This window comes from Myotis yumanensis, unplaced genomic scaffold (assembly GCF_028538775.1).
Source record: "Myotis yumanensis isolate MYYU_CA2020_CCGP unplaced genomic scaffold, mMyoYum1.0.hap1 SCAF_21, whole genome shotgun sequence".
Taxonomy (NCBI): domain Eukaryota; kingdom Metazoa; phylum Chordata; class Mammalia; order Chiroptera; family Vespertilionidae; genus Myotis; species Myotis yumanensis.
In genome coordinates, this window is record NW_027223772.1 from 11,161,086 (window position 1) to 11,180,844 (window position 19,759).

The 19,759-nt window shown below is 46.4% G+C and overlaps 1 non-coding gene across 1 annotated transcript; it reads right to left on the bottom strand.

Annotated features, from left to right (window-relative positions):
- Positions 1-1,613: 1,613 nt before the first annotated feature.
- On the bottom strand, positions 1,614-1,816 carry LOC138999035 (small nucleolar RNA SNORA74). The gene has a single exon (XR_011469303.1). It is a non-coding gene; the product is annotated as a small nucleolar RNA SNORA74 (small nucleolar RNA).
- Positions 1,817-19,759: the final 17,943 nt, after the last annotated feature.

The following is a 19,759-nucleotide window of genomic DNA, read 5'->3' on the forward strand; positions in this document are numbered from 1 at the left end:
TTTCTGACTGGATCTTTTATATGGCTTAAATGTTCTTTTTCATGCCTACTATCAGTTTTCAAGTTCCCACTGATTTCATCCATTCTTCGCCTAACTTCTATTCACATCCTTACAACCATTTTTTTTAAAACACCCTGTATCTGGTATATTGCTTGCCTTCACTTCATTTAGCATTTTTTCTGGATGTGTCTCCTGTTCTTAAATTCGGGGCATGTTTCTTTGCATTTTGGCTGCCTCTGTGTGCTTGTTTCTTTGTATTAGAACCCAAGTCTTGGTAGTGTGACTTTGTGTAGTAGGTGTCCTGTGGATCCCAGTGGCAAGGTTTTCTTGATCACCTGAGTTGAGTGCTCCAGGGATGTCCCATGTATGTTATGTGAACCTTCCTGTGGTGGTTGATTCTTGATGGCTATTGGCCCATGCATGTATTGAGTCGATGCTCAGGCTAGTTGGCTGGGACCAGTGTACCCTGCCTACAGTGCAGTGTATGAGCTGCTGACAGGTGTTGACCAGGTGGAGCGATTTTCATCTCAGCAGGTTCTGGTGCCTGCCTAGATCTCTCTTTGGATATGCAGCTTGTGAGGCTAATTGTATCCTGCTCTGATGTGCTTGGAAGCTGCCACTGGGCTTGTTGGTCCTGGGGCTTCCTGGGAGGGACTCTGGTGCTGAACAATGTCAGATGCTTTATGTGACTGGCCCAGGGCAATCTATTTGCATCTACAAAGCAATTCACAATGTGTGACAGCCTCTATCGAGGCTGAGTGAGCACAGGAGGGTCCAAGCAGGGCACCAAAGCTGGCTTTTACTAGCATTGAGCCTGGGGACAGGTCAGCAAAAGTCCCAGAGCACACCATGCTCTGCCTCCCTGTCTGCCTCCATCTGCTGGGTGCCTGTTAGTCTCAGTGAATGAAAGAGTCTCTGGAAGCATTCAAGTTGCATGAGGTAGGTGCTCAGGGAGTCCCCAGGTAGAGGTGAGTGGTGTACACCAGATTGATGCAGGTTCAAGCTCAGTGTCAGTGTTGGGTCTGAGGCCACTCAGCAAATGTCCCAGGGTATACCAGGTCCAGCTGCCACCTGCTGGGTCCTCACACATCTTTGAGCAGTGTACAGAAGACACAGACCTGGTGTTGTTTGTAGGAGGAGAAGGAATAAGTCAAAAGAGGCTGCTTCCCAGGATTTAAGATGTCTGGGACCTGTAGTCTGAGATCAGCCCTGTGAGCTTAAGGGCTTTGCAGAGGGTCTGTGGATTCTCAAAGGCCAGAGAGCTGCTTCCTGTTGTGGCTGATTCATGGGTCCCCTGGGATGCCACAGGGGAGCGAGAGCATGGCAGGATCATGCAGGTGTGATGCCCTCATCAGGTAGTGAAAAGTAGAGTCCCCTCATGGGTGGCTGATTTCAGCAGATTCATCCCTCGATTTCTATCCTAAGAGAACTGGAGCTCTCTCCAGACTTCCGATCACATGCATGCTCACTGGCTTCCTGAGCAGCACTGTCCCTGCCTTCTTTCCTCAAGGCTGGATGAGCCAGGCTGGCTGGAGTGTAGGGAAGGGAGGATAGAGGTCCATTTGGTGGGTCGAAATGCTGTTAGAATCTTTAAGGCTTAACTTTATTTTTTCTGTGTCTACTCCCACACTACAAGTAAGCAGCCAAAGTGATGCTTAGCTCACTCTCAAGGAAGCACAGTACTGCCTTGTACCAGTGCCACACGTCACCAGCACAGGGAAGGGAGCAACTGGAGGAAGAAGACAGGGCATTCCTCTCCCAGCAGTGTAACACCCTCACAGGCATGATTCTGTCTGGAGAGCTGACCCCTGCTGGAGCGCTTAAGGCTTTTAGGCACAGAGTGAAATGATCTGATTTATATTTTTTAAAGATCACTCTGATTTGTATTTTTATTTTTATTAAAAATTGTTTTACTACTTTAATTTTTTTTCAGTTAGGGATGACATTCAATATTAGTTTCAAGTGTACAAAAGAGTGGTTAGACATTTATATAACATATAAAGTCATCTCCTGATAAGCCTAGCATGGGCTATCTTTGAAAAGGGTATTAATCCTATTCATGAGGGCTCCACCCTCATGACCTAATCAACCTCAAAAGACCCACCTTTTACTTATTTTTAATCAACCTTATTTGTGTGACATTCATTAATAAAATTGCATAGGTCGGGTGTGCAATTCTATAATGCATCATCTGTATATTGTATTGTGTTCACTGCCTTCAAGTCTCCTTCCATCCCCATTTATCCCCCCCCATGCCCTCTTCTCCCTCCCCCACCTGTCACCCACCAACCCTACCTCCTACTCCCCACATGCCACCCCCACCTGCCACCCCACACCCCACACCCTCAGCCCCCACCTGCCATCCCCACCCCTGACCTGCCAGCTCCCATCCCCCACCACTACCCCCCCCACCTCCCACTCTTACCCCCCACCCCTACCCCCACCCGCCACCCCCACATCCCATACCCCACACCACCCACCCACCCACCTCCCATCCCCCACCCCCACCCCCCACTCCCTCTCCCCCACCCTCCACCCCCCTTCCTCCACCCCCCTACCCCCCTTCCCCTGTTTGTGATTTGACATTTGAAATGATATTTGAGATGTGTCTTGAGAGCACGGGTAGGATTTAGACAGATGAAGAAGGTGAGAATGTGCTTCAGGTACAGAGAGTGGACACTCGGCCTGGAGGCAGGAGAGATGAACACTGGAGAGACCAGAGCATATGCCCCTCAGATGCCTGTGAGTGAGGGGTCAGGGCAGGGAAACAGAAGACCCTTCATGGAGGGAAAAGGCAGAAGGATAAGGGGACCAACCACAGAGTGGTCAGAGCAGGGGAGACAGGGGCCCCTCCATGGGAATGCAGGGCAGCGGGGACAGGGGACCACGGGAGGGGCCGATGGACAGGTAGGACAGGGAATGCTGCGAAAGGGGCAGGGCTAGGAAACAAGGGCCCCACCATGGGGGAACAGGGGACTCTCCATGGAGGGGTCTGCTTCCCCTGTTACCTATCTCTACTTCCCTGTCCTCCCTTCCCTGGCCCCTCCATAGATGGTGCCCTAACCCCACTATCCTGCTCAGACTATGTGGGGTTCTTTGTCCTCCCTGCCCTGCTACCTCCATGGAGGATGCCCTCTCCCCCCTGCCCTGCCCTTTATTTAAGGATCTGTGCCAAAATCCTTGCTGTCTCAAAGTAGGGTTCCCTATCCCCCCAGCCTCTCCCCTCCATGTAGGGTTCTGTCTCCTCCCTGCCCTTCTCCCTCAAACTGGGGTTCCCTTTCCCCACTGCTTGCCCCCTCAAAGTGAGGTTCTCTGTCCCCCTGCCCTGCCCCCTCCATGAAGGAAACCTCCTCCTCCCTGCCCCTCCCCCTCAAAGTGAGGTTCTCTGTCCTCCTGCCCTGCCCCCTCCATGAAGGAAACCTTCTCCTCCCTGCCCCTCCCCCTCAAAGTGGGGTTCTCTACACCCCTGCCCTGCCCATCCATAGAGGGTACCTTCCCCTCCCTTCCCCTGCCCCTAAAGTTGAGATCCCTGTCCCCCTGCCCTGCTCCCTCAATGGATAGTTCTGTCTCCTCTCTGCCCTGCTCTCTCAAAGTGAGGTTCCCTTACCTCCTGCCCTCCCCCTGCATGGGGGTTCCCTGTCCAACTGCCCTGCCCCTCCCCATAGAGCAGCGGTTCTCAACCTGTGGGTTGCGACCCCTTTGGTGGTCGAATGACCGTTTCACAGGGGTCACCTAAGACCATCCTGCATATCAGATATTTACATTACGATTCATAACAGTAGCAACGTTACAGTTATGAAGTAGCAACAAAAATAATTTTATGGTTGGATCACAACATGAGGAACTGTATTTAAAGGGCCAGAAGGTTGAGAACCACTGCCATAGAGGGTTCCCGGTCTCCCCTCTCCTCCCTGCCCTGTCCCCCTTAAATTGGGGTTCCCTTTACTCCTGCCCTCCCCACTGCATGGAGGGTTTCCTGTATTCACTATTCCTTCCCTCCATGTGCAGTTCCCTGTCCCCAGCTCGAACTCCTTTCTGAAGGGTTCCCTGTCCACACTGTTATGCCCCCTGCCTGTAGGGTTTCCTGTCCTCTTGCACTGCCCCCTCCCAGGAGGGTTCCCTGTCCCCCTGCCCTGCCCCCTCCATGAAGGTTTCCCTGTCCCCCTGTCCTATCCTCTCCATACAGGGTTCCCTGTCCCCATGCCCTGCCTCCTCCATGAAGGTTTCCCTGTCTCCTGCCCTCCACCCTCCATGGAGGGTCCCCTCTCCTCCCTGCCCTGTCCCCTCCATGGAGGGTCCCGTCTCCTCCCGGCCCTGTCCCCTCCATGGAGGATCCCCTCTCCTCGCTGCCCTGTCCCCTCCATGGAGGGTCCCCACTTTCCCTGCCCTCCCTCCTCCATGGAGAGTCCCCTCTCCACCCTGACCAGCCAATCCATGGAGGGTCCCCTCTCCTCCCGGCCCTGTCCCCTCCATGGAGGGTCCCCTGTCCTCCCTGCCCTGTCCCCTCCATGGAGGGTCCCCTCTCCTCCCTTCCCTGTCCCCTCCATGGAGGGTCCCCTTTCCTCCCTGCCCAGTCCCCTCCATGGAGGGTCCCCACTTTCCCTGCCCTCCCTCCTCCATGGAGAGTCCCCTCTCCTCCCTGACCAGCCAATCCATGGAGGGTCCCGTGTTCCCCCTCCCCACCGCCCTGCCCATCAATGGAGAGTTCCCTGTTCCCCATACCCCTTCACTTCCCCCTCCATATAGAGTACTCATTCCCACTATCCTTCCCTTCCATGGAGGGTCCTAACCTCCCTGCCCTGTAACCTCCATGGAGGGTCCCTCCTCTTTACCTGTAACCTCCATGGAGGGTCTCCTCTACTCTTTGTACTCTCCCCTCCATGGAGGGTCACCTCTCATCCCTGTCATCTCGCCTCCATGGAGGGTCCCTTCTCCTCCCTGTCATTTCCCCTCCATGGAGGGTCCCTTCTCCTCCCTGTCATCTCCCCTCCATGGAGGGTCCCTTCTCCTCCCTGCCCTACCCCTCCATGGAGGGTCCCCTGCCCCACCTGTCCTGTAGTCTCAATGGAGTGTTCCCTGCCTCACTGCCCTGTCTCCTCCATGGAGGGTCCCCACTTCCCCTGCCCTCCCTTCTTCATGGAGCGTCCCCTCTCCTCCCTGCCCAGCCCATTCTTGGAAGGTTCCCTGTTTCCCTTCCCCACTGCCCTGCCCCCTCCATGGAGGGTCCCCTCTCCTCCTCTTCCTTCCCATTCCATGGAGGGTCCCTTGTCCTTCCTGCCCAGCCGCTTCTATTGAGGGTCCCCTCTTCTTCCTTCCCTGTCCCCTCCATGGAGGGTCCTCATCCCTCTACAGTCCCCCCTCCATGGAAGGTCCTCTCTCCTCCTTGACCTGTGCTCTCCATGGAGGGTCCCCTCTCCTCCCTGACCCGTGTCCTCCATGGAGGGTTCCCACTCCTCCTTACCTGTCCCCTCCATGGAGGATTCCCATCACCCTATGGTCCCCCCTTCATGGATGGTTCCTTCTCCTCCCTGACCCATCCCTTCTATGGAGGCTCCCCTCTCATCCCTGCCTGTCCCCCTCCATGGAGGGTCCCCTCTCCTCCCAGCCTTGTCCCCTCCATGGAGGGTCCCCTCTCCTCCCAGCCTTGTCCCCTCCATGGAGGGTCCCCTCTCCTCCCAGCCTTGTCCCCTCCATGGAGGCTACCCTCTCGTCCCTGCCTGCCCCCCCCTCCATGGAAGGTTCCCTGCCTCCACTGCCCTGCACCCTCCATGGAGGTTCCCCTCTCCTCCCAGCCTTGTCCCCTCCATGGAGGGTCCCCTTTCATCCCTCCCCTGTACCCTCCATGGAGGTTCCCCTCTCCTCCCAGCCTTGTCCCCTCCATGGAGGGTCCCCTCTCCTCCCAGCCCTCTCCCCTTCATGGAGGGTCCCCTCTCCTCCCATCCTTGTCCCTTCCATGGAGGGTCCCCTCTCCTCCCTTCCCTGTCCCCTCCATGGAGGGTCCCCTCTCCTTCCAGCCTTGTCCCCTCCATGGAGGGTCCCCTCTCCTCCCAGCCTTGTCCCCTCCATGGAGGGTCCCCTCTCCTCCCTGCCCTGTACCCTCCATGGAGGGTCCCCTCTCCTCCCAGCCTTGTCCCCTCCATGGAGGGTTCCCATCCCCCTACGGTCCCCCCTCCATGGAGGGTCCCTTCTCCTCCCTGACCCAACCCTTCCATGGAGGGTCCCCTTTCATCCCAGCCTCATCCCCTCCATGGAGGATCCCCTCTCCTCCCTGCCCTGTCCCCTCCATGGAGGGTCCCCTCTCCTCCCAGCCTTGTCCCCTCCATGGAGGGTCCCCTCTCTTCCCAGCCTTGTCCCCTCCATGGAGGGTCCCCTCTCCTCCCTGCCTGTCCCCTCCATGGAGGGTTCCCTGCCCCCACTGCCCTGCACCCTCCATGGAAGGTCCCTTCTCCTCCCTGCCCGGCCCCTCCATGGAGGGTTCACTGCCTCCCCTACCCTGCCCTCTCCATGAAGGACCCCTTCCCCCTGCCCTGCCCCCTCCATGCAGGGTCTTCTGTTTCCCTGCCCTGTCCCATCACTCACAAGCTCTGAAAGGCATGTGCGCTGGTCCCCAGTGTTCATCTGTCCTGCCTCCAGGCCGTGTCCACTGTCTGTACCTGAAGCACATCTCACCATCGTCATCTGCCCAAATCCTCCCGGGCTCTCAGGACACATGTCAAATATCATTTCAAATGTCAAATCACCGAGTGATCTCTAAAAAATATAAATCAGATCCCCCTATTCTGGTGCCTAAAAGCCTTCATGCTGTGACAGCATTTTCAATCCACCCTAGGGTCCCCTATGTGCCCCCTCCACCATCTGCTGTTCCCATCCAGCCTGGCTGTCCTTGCCCTGGGCACTGCCTCTCCTTTTCGGGAGGCTTTCACAGCTCTCCATGGGGCCAGCTCTGTCTCAAAAGCCACTACTCAGTTTAAATATTTTGGGGAGCCCTTCCCTGAGCCTGCTGGGGAGTCACCCTGCTGGGGAGCCCCCACCCAGCCCTAGGAGGTACAGCAGGCAATAGGTCACAGTACTGACAGAGGTCAGAATGGTAAGACAGGTCATAGAGGTAACCTAGCAACCCTGCCAGGTCAGCCATGTGGGCCAACCTCTCAAATTTTCTTGTGTTGTTTAAAATCAGTGAATAAACATTTATTGACACCAACACAACCCAGGCCCTCTACAGAAAGCACAGGAGGCGTGGCTCTCCCCGAGGTCCTGACCCTCCATAACCAGGTGTTCTTGACAGTGAAAACTGGGTGGGAGGGCGGGGCAGAGAAGCCAGGGAGGGACTCCACTTGAGTTGCTGGCTTTGAGGCTGGAGGAAGGGATCAAAGGCCAACATTTTTGGGAGCGCCCAGGAAGCTGGGAGTGGCTTTGGCAGGGACACAGAAGGGAACTGTCCCATAAGGAATGGATTCTGCCACCTCCCCATGAGCAGGCCCCCCCAAGGCCTCCTGGGAGGAGGGCAACCCAATGAACCTCCTCGGGTTTCTGACCCACAGCACCTGGGATCCCACACTTTGTCCTGTGAACCACTGTGTTTAAGGTCATTGGTCAGGGCACCAACAGAAATCCTTTGTGTCCCTGTGGTTCCCTAGTCATAATAAGCTAAGTCTGTTTTCTTTGTGGCTCTTCCTATCTCCTGAAATAAAGTGTTGCCTTGGTTCTTGTTCACCTGTCTGTCCCTCAGCCCCTCTCAGCACCTGAAAGGTGACCTGTGAAGTCCCTGCCCCCGAGACCCAGGTAGACAGCACACACTTGATGAATGAATTCCTGAGCAAAGAGCTCTTTTCTGATTTCATATTTGTAATAAACCTGATTCATTAACATGTACATACATATGATATCTTAATCCACTTTACGACATCCCACATAGATTCATGAATTTTTAAAATATCTTAAATTTTTTTTGTCAAAACCCGTGTCTCAATTTCTTGTTCAGAAATGCAGTAGCTGCTTTGTGACCTGCCTCAGGGAGGAGAGGGTTCTGACTGCAGACCAGTTCACGCCAGGATGTTGCTCCTGTCCCTAGTCCTTCACAGGCCAGCCCTTTGGCCTCTGGTGGCCAGTTGACCCATGATGCGCCTTCACACCTCATCTCCTGTTCACCAGCCTGGTGTTGCTTCCTGCGTTGGGTACACGGTGCAATACACAGATCCAGTAACATAGAACCCCACACCTGAAACCTATATGTTCATGTTGACCAATGTCACCCGAATGTATTTAATAAATAAAAATATTTTTTAAAACACACACATTAGTTATTTTGCAGATTGAAACTGGTTCAGGGAGATGAAGTGACTGGTCTGAGGTTCCCCAATATTCCCACTGCCCATGATTCTGAATGCCCAGCACTTTCTTGTCTTTCTCCCATTAGACTTCAGTGGTCCTGCCTTTTAAAAATGCAAAGAAGCTAAAAAAAAACAAAAACAAAAAAAACAGCAGGAAGCTTCAAACCTCCTTTTGAAAGCAAACTTTAAGTCAGCAGAGTGGAACATCTTCTCTATCAATGTCTCTTTGCTTTTTGTTCATTCATTTGCCAAATGTTTATTTTACAGACCTATCTAGAACCAACCTTTTCAGTACTGGATCTCCCTCCCAGTAGGTGCCTAGGCCTGTGCTAGGAACAAAGAGTCCCCAGTGCTGAGTGGGAATTCAGCAATCACTTTTGAGTATAATGGCTTGGGTCAATTTCTGGGTCCTCTATTCTGTTCCATTGGTCTATATGTCTGTTCTTGTGCCAGTACCAGGCAGTTTTGAGAACTGTGGCTTGGTAATATAGTTTGATGTCTGGTATTGTGATCCCTCCAACTTTGTTATTCTTTCTCAGGATAGCTGTGGTTATTAGGGGTCTTATTTTATTCTAGATGAATTTTTGGAGAGTTTGTTCTAGATCTTTGAAATATGCCATTGGTATTTTAATAGGTATTGCATTGAATCTATAGATTGCTTTAGGTAGTATGGATATTTTAATGATGGTGATTCTACCAATTCATGAACATAGTATGTTCTACCATTTGTTTATGTCTTCCTCTATCTCTTTTTTCAATGTCCTGTAATTTTCCGAGTATAGGTCTTTTACGTCCCTGGTTAAGTTTATTCCTAGGTATCTTATTTTTTTTGGTGCAATGGTAAATGGGATTGTTTTTTTTTTCATTTCCCTTTCTGTGAGTTCATTATTGGTGTATAAAAAGGCCATAGAATTCTGGGTGTTAATTTTGTATCCTGCTACATTACCAAATTCATTGATTAGGTCTAGTAGTTTTTTGGTGGAGTTTTTGGGCTTTTCTATGTATAATATCATGTCGTCTGCAAATAAGGACAGTTTTACTTCTTCTTTCCCAATTTGGATGCCTTTCATTTTTTCTTCTTGTCTGATCACTATGGCTAGTACTTCTAGTACTGTGTCGAACAGGAGTAGTGAAAGTGGGCATCCTTGTGTTGTTCCTGTTCTTAGGGGAAATGGATTTAGTTTTTGCCCACTGAGTATGATATTGGCTGTAGGTTTGTCATATAGGGTTTTTATTATGTTGAGGTATGATCCCTCTATTCCCACTTTGCTGAGAGTTTTTATCAAGAAAGGGTGTTGGATTTTGTCAAATGCTTTTTCTGCATCGATTGATATTATTATGTGATTTTTGTCTTTCAGTTTGTTTATGTGATGTATCACATTTATTGATTTTCGGATGTTGAATCATCCTTGCCTTCCTGGCATAAATCCCACTTGGTCAATGGTGTATGATCTTTCTAATGTATTGCTCAACCCGATTTGCTAGGATTTCATTGAGGATATTAGCATCTATGTTCATCAAGGGTATTGGCCTGTAGTTCTCTTTATTTGTGGTATCTTTGTCTGGTTTTGGGATTAGGGGAATGCTGGCTTCATAGAAAGATCCTGGAAATGTGTGTTGCTCTTGAATTTTTTGGAATAGTCTGAGGAGGATAGGTTTTAGTTCTTTGAATGCTTGGTAGAACTCCCCTGAAAGCCACCCGGACCAGGGCTTTTGTTTGCTGGAAGATTTTTTGATCGCTGTTTCAATTTCTTCGGTAGTTATCGACCTATTCAGGTTTTTTGACTCTTCTTGGTTGAGTTTTGGGAGCTTGTATTTTTCTAAGAAGATGTCCATTTCATCTAGGTTGTCCATAGAATTTTGTTAGAATAGAGTTGTTCATAGCATTTTTTCATAATTGTTTGTATTTCTGTGGGATGGGTTGTTATTTCACCTCTGTCCTTTCTGATTTTGTTTATTTGGGTCCTCTCTCTGCTTCTTGGTGAGCCTGGCTAGAGGTTCATCAATCTTGTTTATCCTTTCAAATAACCAGCTCCTGGTTTGTTGATCTTTTGTATTGTTTTTTTTAGTCTCTATGTCGTTTATCTCCACTCTGATCTTTATTATTTCCTTCCTACTCCTTACATTGGGCTTTTCTTGTTGCTCTTTCTAACTCTTTGAGTTGTAGGGTTAGATAATTTATTACCATTGTTTCTTGTTTTTTGAGGCAGGCTTGTAGAGCTATGAACTTCCCTCTCAAGACTGCTTTCACTGTGTCCCATAGATTTTGGATTGTTGTGTTTTCATTGTCGTTTGTTGCCATGATGCTTTTTATTTCTTCTTTGATCTCTCTGGTAACCCAGTCATAGTTTAATAGCATGCTATTTAGCCTCCAGGTGTTTGGGTTTTTTTTATTGTTTTTATTGTAGTTGATTTCTAATTTTATGCCATTGTGATTTGAGATGATGTTTGATATGATTTCTATCTTCTTGAATTTGAAGAGACTTTCCAGTGACCCAATATATGGTCTATCTTTCAAATGACCCATGTGAACTTGAGAAGAATGTATATTCTGTGGCTTTGGGGTGAAATGTTCTGAAGATGTCAATTAATTCCATCTGACCTAGTGCATCATTTAGGACTGATGTTTCTTTGCTGATTTTTTTTGTTTAGAGGATTTGTCCAATGGTGATAGTGGGGTATTAAAGTCCCCTACTATGACTGTATTGCTATCACTCTCTTCCTTGATATCCTCCAGAAGTTTTTTTTATGTATTTGGGTTATCCTGTATTGGGTGCGTATATGTTTACCAGAGTTATATTTTCTTGTTATATTGCTCCCTTTAGTATTATGAAGTGGCCTTCCTTATCCCTTGTTATGTCCTTCCCTTTGAGATCTAATTTGTCATATATAAGTATTGCTACCCCAGCTTTTTTTTCATTTCCATTCGCCTGAAAAATATTTTCCCATCCCTGCACCATCAGTCTGTGTGAGTCCTTTTTTCTGAGGTGGGTTTCCTGTAGACAGCAGATATATGGGTCATGTTTTCTTATCCACTCAGCTACCCTATGTCTTTAGATTGGGGCATTTAATCCATTAACATTTAAAGTTATTATTTATAGGTATTTGTTTGTTGCCATTTTCATTCTTTACGCCTGTGTTCCTTCTTCATTTCCTATTTCTTCTTTTTATAGCAAACCCTTTAGCATTTTCGGGCGTTGCTGGTTTGGTGGTAATAAACTCCCATAGTTCTTTTTTGTCTGTGAAGCTCCTGATTTCACCCTCAATTTTGATTGATAGCCTTGCTGGGTATAGTATTCTCGGATTCCGACCCTTCCTTTGCATGACTTTGTATATTTCACTCCATTCCCTTCTTCCCTGATGTGTTTCTGTTGAGAAATCAGTCACTAGTCTGATGGGGGATTCTTTGTAGATCACTTTCTGTCTCTGGCCACTTTTAAGATTCATACTTTGTCGTTGGTGTTTGCCAATAAAATTATAATGTGCCTTGGTGTCGGTCTTTTGGGGTTCATTTTGTTTGGGACCTGTGAGCTTCTTGGATTTGTGTGTTTGGGACCTGTGAGCTTCTTGGATTTGTGTGTTTTCTTTCCTATATCAGGAAAGTTTTCTGTCATTATTTCTTCAAACATGTTTCTATTCCTTGCTCAGTTTCCTCTCCTTCTGGCACCTCTATTATGTGGATGTTGTTTCATTTCATGTTGTCCCAAAGTTTCCTTAGGCTCTCCTCCTGTTTTTTAAGTTTTCTTTTTTCCTAGATGTTGCTGTGCTTGGGTATTTTTTCCTACCTTGTCTTCTAGGTCACTGATGGCAGTCCTCTGCTTCTTCTAGTCTACTGTTGATGCTTTCTATTGAGTTCTTTATAGCAGCGATGTCATTTTTCATTTCTTCTTGGTTCTTCTTCATTTCCTCTTGGTTCTTACACATATTGTTGAATTTGTCTTCCATTCTTTTCAGCCACCTTATGACCATTTCTCTGCATTCTTTCTCTGACATATTGCTTACCTCCTTTTTGTTTACTTCCTTTTCTGGTGATTCCTCCTTTTCTTTCGTTTGTGGGCTATTTCTTTGTCTCCCCATGATCTCTCTTCTCCGGGTGTCTGGTTATGTAGCTCTTTCTCTCCGTCCAGCTCTGCACACAATTCTCCAAACATCTCTTCTGCACATCCTTTTTCCCCTGGCACTAAGCAGCCGGCGCACTGGTAAAATCCGAGGCTGCCTTTTTGCGCCCAATCCAGCTATGGGATAATTTTTAGAGCTCCCTTCTGCCAGCAGCCCTGTGGATCCCCTTCCACACTTACGGATCACCTGGCCCCAAAGGCCGCGGGCTTTGTGGGGCGCAGACTTCCCCGACATGGATTCCTCTCTCCAACCTGGATTGCAGTCCTCACCTTTCCCTATGGGGATAAAATACAACAAAACAAACAGCTAAACCAAAAATCACAAATGAAAAACACTCAGAAAAAGAGGGAGCAGAATCTGTAGGGGCAGAGCTCAAATACAGAAAATAAAGTTAAGGAATTGGATGAATAGGGGAAGGACCATGGTGTAGTATAGAGAATGGAGAACAAGAATGAGTGGATAAGAAGAAAAAAAGTTTTAATTATTTATTTTTTTAAAAGAAGAATAGAGAAGAGAGCAGATAGGCCTGAATTAGGGAAGTGAAACTAATTAAAAAATTAGGAGAAGAAAAGAGAGGAGAGAGAGAGAAAAAATGAATAGCAAAAAAAAAAAAAAAGAGAAGGGGAAATGGAGTAGGAGTAGGGAAGAGGAAATTAGATATATGAATAAGCCAAGAGAGACTACAGTAATAATAACACATCAATAAAGCAGATAAAGAAGACCAATTTTTAAAAAGAGATCAAAAGAATGAGAGAGAAAAACTAAAGCAGGAAAGAAGAAGAAAAACAGGATACAAAGGGAGAATCAGGAAGAAAAAGGTGAAAAAAAGAACAATAAATTAAATAACAATTAAAAATAAAATAACTAATACTAAAATTTTTTTAATTTAAAAGAAAATATAATAAGTGTTATTTGCTTCAGCCATATTTTAATACCCCAAAGGGGGCTAGTTTAGGACCCCACTCTTCTGTTCTAGCTGCCAATTCTGGGCTTCCTGTTAGCTAGTTATGTGCTGACCACTGTCAGGCACTGTCTTTGTGTTGAAGCTCCTAACAATCCACTGCTCTTATGTTTGTGTCTGTCTCCACAGCCATGGCTGCAAGAAGGTGGGACCAATCAGCCCACTTTGCCAGTCTGCCAGCTCTCAGTCTTAATCACTTGGTTTTGTTGATTTTTAGAGATAGAGGGGAATGGAGAGGGAGAGAGAGATAGAAACATTGATGAGAGAGGAACATCATTGATCAGCTACCTCCCACACACATCCTCACTGGGAATTGAGCCCACAACCTGGGCACATGCCCTGACTGGGAATCAAACTGGAGACTTCTTGGTTCCTGGGTCCATGCTCAACTGCTGAGCCACACCAGTTGGGCCAATCTTTCATTTTTCAAATACTCTCAACATCATTTTTACAAAAGACAGACCAGCCTGACCCCAATTAAGTAAAGAAGCACATATTGCAGAATAAGCAAGTTTGCCTCAAACAAGATCCTTAATGACTTCTATCGACCACCCTCCATGTCTCCATTGTGCTGCTGAGTTGCGAGAAGTCAGTATTTGAGACTCCTCAGGTCGTCAGTGTACAATCAATAGCATTTATTAAACAGGAAGCTATTACCCTTCATGTCTGTATGGGCAGTGGAGGTGAGGAGACAACAGGCAATGGCTCTTTGCTATCAGGGAGGGTGTCCACTCTCCCATCCTCCTTCAGTCCCTTGTATCCCTACTGTGCATGGGATGGCAGCAGTGCCAAGGACACCAGCCAGCTTCCTGATTAGTTGCCAGCAGAATCACCCCTGTCTGAAAAGAAGGCCACCTGCAATCCAGAGCATCCACATTCTTCTGGGAACACATGGCCCCCTGCCCATCGCTTAACAAGGTCCTTCAAACAAAGCCACTTCAGCTGCACACTCTTACAAGCTGTCTGTTAAGATACACAGTGGGGAAAAAATGGTAGCCCTGCCACTTTCCAATTATACAGTTAAGGATTCAAACTGGAAATTAGGTTGATAACTTCCAGCACTTTTGTCTCACAAATCAATGGACTTGCTGTTTTCCATGCATTTGTTCAGCATCAGCACCAACTAATCATTGAAGATCTTTTTTAATCTCCAAGAAACATGGTGCTGAAATATATCTATTGTTAGTTAATTTTCTTGACTCTTATGATTCATCCTGGAACAATTGAGTGCCATGTACACTGATGGGGCAAAAGCAATGGCAGTACCTCAACCAGATCAAAGAGTGGCACCAAACTGCATTAGTAGGAATTGTATTCACTATCACACACTCGTCATGAAAAGGGCCCGTTTCAGTTAAGAATATTCTGAACAGCCCTGGGTGGGTGGCTCGGTTTGTTGGAGCATTGTCCATACACTGAACGGTGGTGGGATTGGTTCCCGGTCAGGGCACACACCTAGGTTTCAGGTGAAATCCCTGGTCAGGGCATGTGCAGGAGGCGGCCAATTGACGTTTCTCTCTCAAATCAATGTTTCTCTCTTTCTCTTTCTCTCTCTCTCTTCCCCTTCCTCCCTCTCTAAAATCAATAAACATTTCCTCGGGTGAGGATGTTTTCTCAATCACAAAAAAAGAATATTCTGAATAAAGCAGTAGCCATTGTTTGTTATTAAATCTTGACTCTTGAAAATTCATATATTTATAACATATAATGAAATTGAATGTTACAAACATTACACATTTGTATTTTAAAGTAAATGGGGGGAAAGTAGATAAGATCACATTTTTGCAAAATTTCGCAAAAGAAGAAATTCATGACGTGGAAGTCACTGTACTAAATTAAATAAAGCGTAGCCCAGAAAAGAAAGAGTCAGAAAATAGGAAAGGGAAATGCATGCACATAGAGTCTGCTGGCAACTTGATCTTGGACTTCCAGCCTCCAGAACCATGGGAAGTAAGTCTCTGTTTAAGAAGTAATGTTGTTCTTCTGGTCAAGAGGACAGAGCAAGAAAGCACTCTGTTCACCACTTCCTGTGATTCCAGCAAAATTACAAATAAATGACCAAACAGTAGTTCTTGGAAACCACCTGAAGACTAGCTGAAGAGCACTTCTATAACATGATCTAAAGCAGAAGCCACGTTGAGACTGGAAAGAGGGGCAAAGATGAACAACAGCTGGTTCCCCACACCCCTGTGGCAGGTAAGAATTCGGAGGGATATCCCAGCAGTGAATGTCCCCACTGAGGAGCGAGGGGTTTCAGCCCCAAATCAAACTCCCAGCCGACAGCACCAGTGTCAGGAAAAAGAGTTCCCACAGTGGATGGTTGTGAAAATCAGTAGGAACTCAGTCCCGGTGAGATGGAGGGCTGCTATAGGCCCAGGCATCCTCCTAAAGAGCTTGAGCACAGACACACCTGCTCACCAAAACCCGTCCAAATTCCAGGAAAGGGTCAGGAGTTTGAAAGGCACCAGGCACATGTGGGAGGGACTGAATTGTCCGGCTTCAGGGCGAGGTTCAGTGGAGCTGCTTTCTGCTAGAATAAAGTGATGGCAGGACCCATAGTTCCTTTGTGAGCCCTCTCCCTCACCTCCCACATATACACAGCCTGCAGTTAAAGGCTGGTGCCAAATGTGAGTCTCCATTAACCTGCCCCACACCGGTGGTTCTCTTGCCCCACCCAATTCATAGGCCTGCCAGAATCTCTTTCAGAAGTTAACCCACACAAGCGACCAACTTGGGTCCACACTATGCAGTTTTCTAAAATCTATCACAGGTTCCTAAATCCCAAACAAGCAACAGCAGACCTCGGCAGGCCCTGTACCTTTTGCTAAGCAGCCCTAGTGGTAGCCAGCCTCAGTTCACAGCACAACCACTCCCGGGTGCCACTAAACCCAGCACAGGCAACAACCAACCACAGATCACGTTGTAGTCCAACCATGTGGCCCCAGGCCAAACACAAATAGGGGCTGACCTGAACCTGCACCAGAACCCCTCTCAAAAGGCTCTAGTATCAATATGCCTGGTGGCTGTCTTCAGACCACACCGAAGCACCACCCACGTAGCGCCAAAAAGGAAACACCAAAAGGTGAACATGGCCGGCACCGGCCATGCTCAAATGAATCCCACTCAAATTCCACACAACTGCTGTCCACTGTAGTGATGACAAGTCTTCAAAAGCAGTAACCCTGAGTGTCAGTTCCACCAACACATGTGCCAACAGCAATCGGGGCTCAACTACCACAGGAGAGCACACAAAATCCACTGGTGGGACACCCTTGGAGATTCGCTTAGGAAATCAGGGAGACTGTGCCACTAGGACTCACAGGACACCTACTACATAAGGCTGCTCTGCCCAGCCCGGAACACATAGCAGATCTACCCAATATATAGAAAGAGACACAGGGTGGCAACCAAAATGAAGAGTAAAAGAAATATGTCCCAAATGAAAGAAAAGGACAAAACTCCAGAAAGAGAACTCAACAATGGGGACAAGCAATCTACCAGATGCAGATTTCAAACACCGCTCATAAGGATGATCAGCAAACTTAGGGGAAGAACAGATGATCTCAGTGAGAACTTTAACAAAGAGATAGGAAATGTAAAAAAGGAGACAGAAAACATGAATGAGAACCAGTCAGAAATAAAGGGTACAATGACTGAAATGAAGAATACATAGGAATCAATCAACAACAGATTAGATGAAACCCGAGGACTGAATCAATGATATGGAAGTCAAAATAACAGAACACACACAAAGAGAAAAGAAAAAAGAACTCCCCCCGCCTCGCCAAAACCTGTTTGGCTCAGTGGATAGAGCTTTTGCCTGTGGACTGAAAGGTCCCAGGTTCGATTGCGGTCAAGGGCATGTACCTGGGTTGCTGGCGCATCCCCAGTAGGAGATGTGCAGGAGGCAGCTGATCGATGTTTCTGGCTCTCTATCTCTCTCCCTTCCTCTCAGTAAAAAATCAATAAAATATATTTTTTTTAAAAAAAAAAAAAAGAACTCCCCCCTAAAATGTGGGTGGTTTCAGGGACCTCTGGGGCAACATCAAGAGTAACAACATTCACACCACAAGGGTAAAAGAAGGAGAAGAGAGTCAACGGATTACACACCTACTTGCAGAAATAATGATGGAAAACTTCCCTAACCTGGTGAAAGAAATAGACATACAAGTCCAGGAAGTGCAGAGTCCCCCCCCAAAAAAATGAACCAAATGAGGCCCATGCCAAGACACATCATATAATTAGCATGCCAAATGTTAGACAGAGAATCTGAAAAGCGCACTAAAAGAAAAACAGATAGTAATGTAAACCAGAGCTCCCATAAGACCATTAGCTGATTTCTCAACAGAAACTTTGCAGGCCAAAAGGGATTGACACAAATATTCAAAGTGACAAATATCAAGGACCAACAATCAAGATTACCAAGCAAGGCTATCATTTAGAATCAAAGGAAAGATAGAGATCTTCCTAGATAAGAAAAAACTGAAAGAGTTCATCACCACGAAACCAATATTATGAGAAATGATAAAGGGACTTCTTTAATAAGATGAAGAAGAAAAAAGAGGTAAAATATAAATAATAAAATGGTAATAACTATATACCTATCAATAACCCTAACTCATAAATACAGAGAACAAACTGATGGCTGCCTGATGGGAGGGGGGTTGCATGGAGTGGATGAAAAAGCCGAATGGATTAAAAAGCACAAATTGACATTTATGAAACAGTCGTAGGGGTGTAAAGTACAGCTTAGGGAATACAGTCAATAATATTGTAATAACTATATATACTGTCAGATGGGTGCAGCACTTCCCAGAAGGATCACTTTGTGAGTGATAGAAATGTCTAACCACTATGTAACTCATCTGAAAGTAATATAATATTGAATATGAACTGTAATTGAGAAATTTTTAATTTAAGTTAGAAACGAAGAAAATAAATAAATATTTTTGTTTAAACCACTCTGTCGTATTCAGTGTAGCAGCCTGAGCAGATAAAGACATAGAGAATACATAGGATGGGACAGTATACATATTTTTGGGGTTGTAGGGGTAGAGACAAGAGAAGATGAGGAGATGCAACATTAAAAAGATGATACATTTTCTAGAGATGATGAAGAATATGTATTGTCAGTTGATGAAGCAAAAGAGGTCAGGAGGAGGATAGAGAATATTTTAACCTGAACCCAGCTACACTTCTTAAAACAGTAGAACTCAAAAGACACTCTCAAAATCAGTGAGCAAGTAAGATGATCACCTACAAAGTAAGGATTATTAAAATGATGGCATGATTTTCAAAGCCAATTACAAAAAGCATATTAGATGCTTTAGGTGATCATCTTACTTGCTCACTGATTTTAATCCTCAGGTGAGGATTAAAAAATAAAACTATAAATAAATAAATAAAACAATAAATAAATAAATAAATAAAATATTCAAATGAAATATTTGAACACCCACATTCATTGCTACATTTTTTTTTTTTGCAATAGCCAAGAGAAACCCCAATGTCCATCAGCAGATGAAAAGGTAAAGAAATGTGGTCTGTACAAACCAAGAGCTTTGAAAACAAGGAAAGTGAGTCACCGGAGGATGAGCCTTTAGGACATTACGTTAAGTAAAATAAGCAAGTCACAAAAGAACAAATACTGCTGTGATTCTACTCACGTTAAGTATTTAAAGTAGTCAAAGTCAAAGGTAGAACATAGAAAGGTGGTTGTCAAGGTCTGGGGAAGAAGGTAGGAGAATTGGTGTCTAATCTGTATAGAGATCCAAGGTTGAAAAATGACAATTGTCTAGAAATCTGTGACACAGCAATGCAAATGTAGTTGACACCACTGAAGTGTACATGTAAAAATGGTAAAGATGGTTTAAAAAAAAAAAGAATCATAAGCATACATTTCCATAACATAGATTGTGAACAGATTTGTAGATATAACACCAAACACCAAAGCAACACAAGAAAATAAATAAATAAATTGGGCTTCATTAGAAGTTAAGACTTTTTTCCTTCCAAAGACACTCTCAAGAAAGTAAAGGACAGCCCACAAAATGGGAGAATTTAGTGGAAACCATATCTCTGGGAAGACTCTTACCTAGAATATATAAAGAACTCTTACAGCTCAATAATAAAAGCCAAACCAACTAAACGTTGGCAAACGATGAGGGCACATTGTTCCATAGAAGATGTACACTTGGCCAGAAGCAGAGGAAAGATGCTCAGCATCAGGGAAACGCAATCTCCATGCACAATGAGATGCAGCTCCGAGTCACGAGGGTGGTGACAGGTCGGTCCTATGTGACTGGGATTTCCCCAGGATGCCAGGGCTTCCTCCAGGGGATTGATTCCA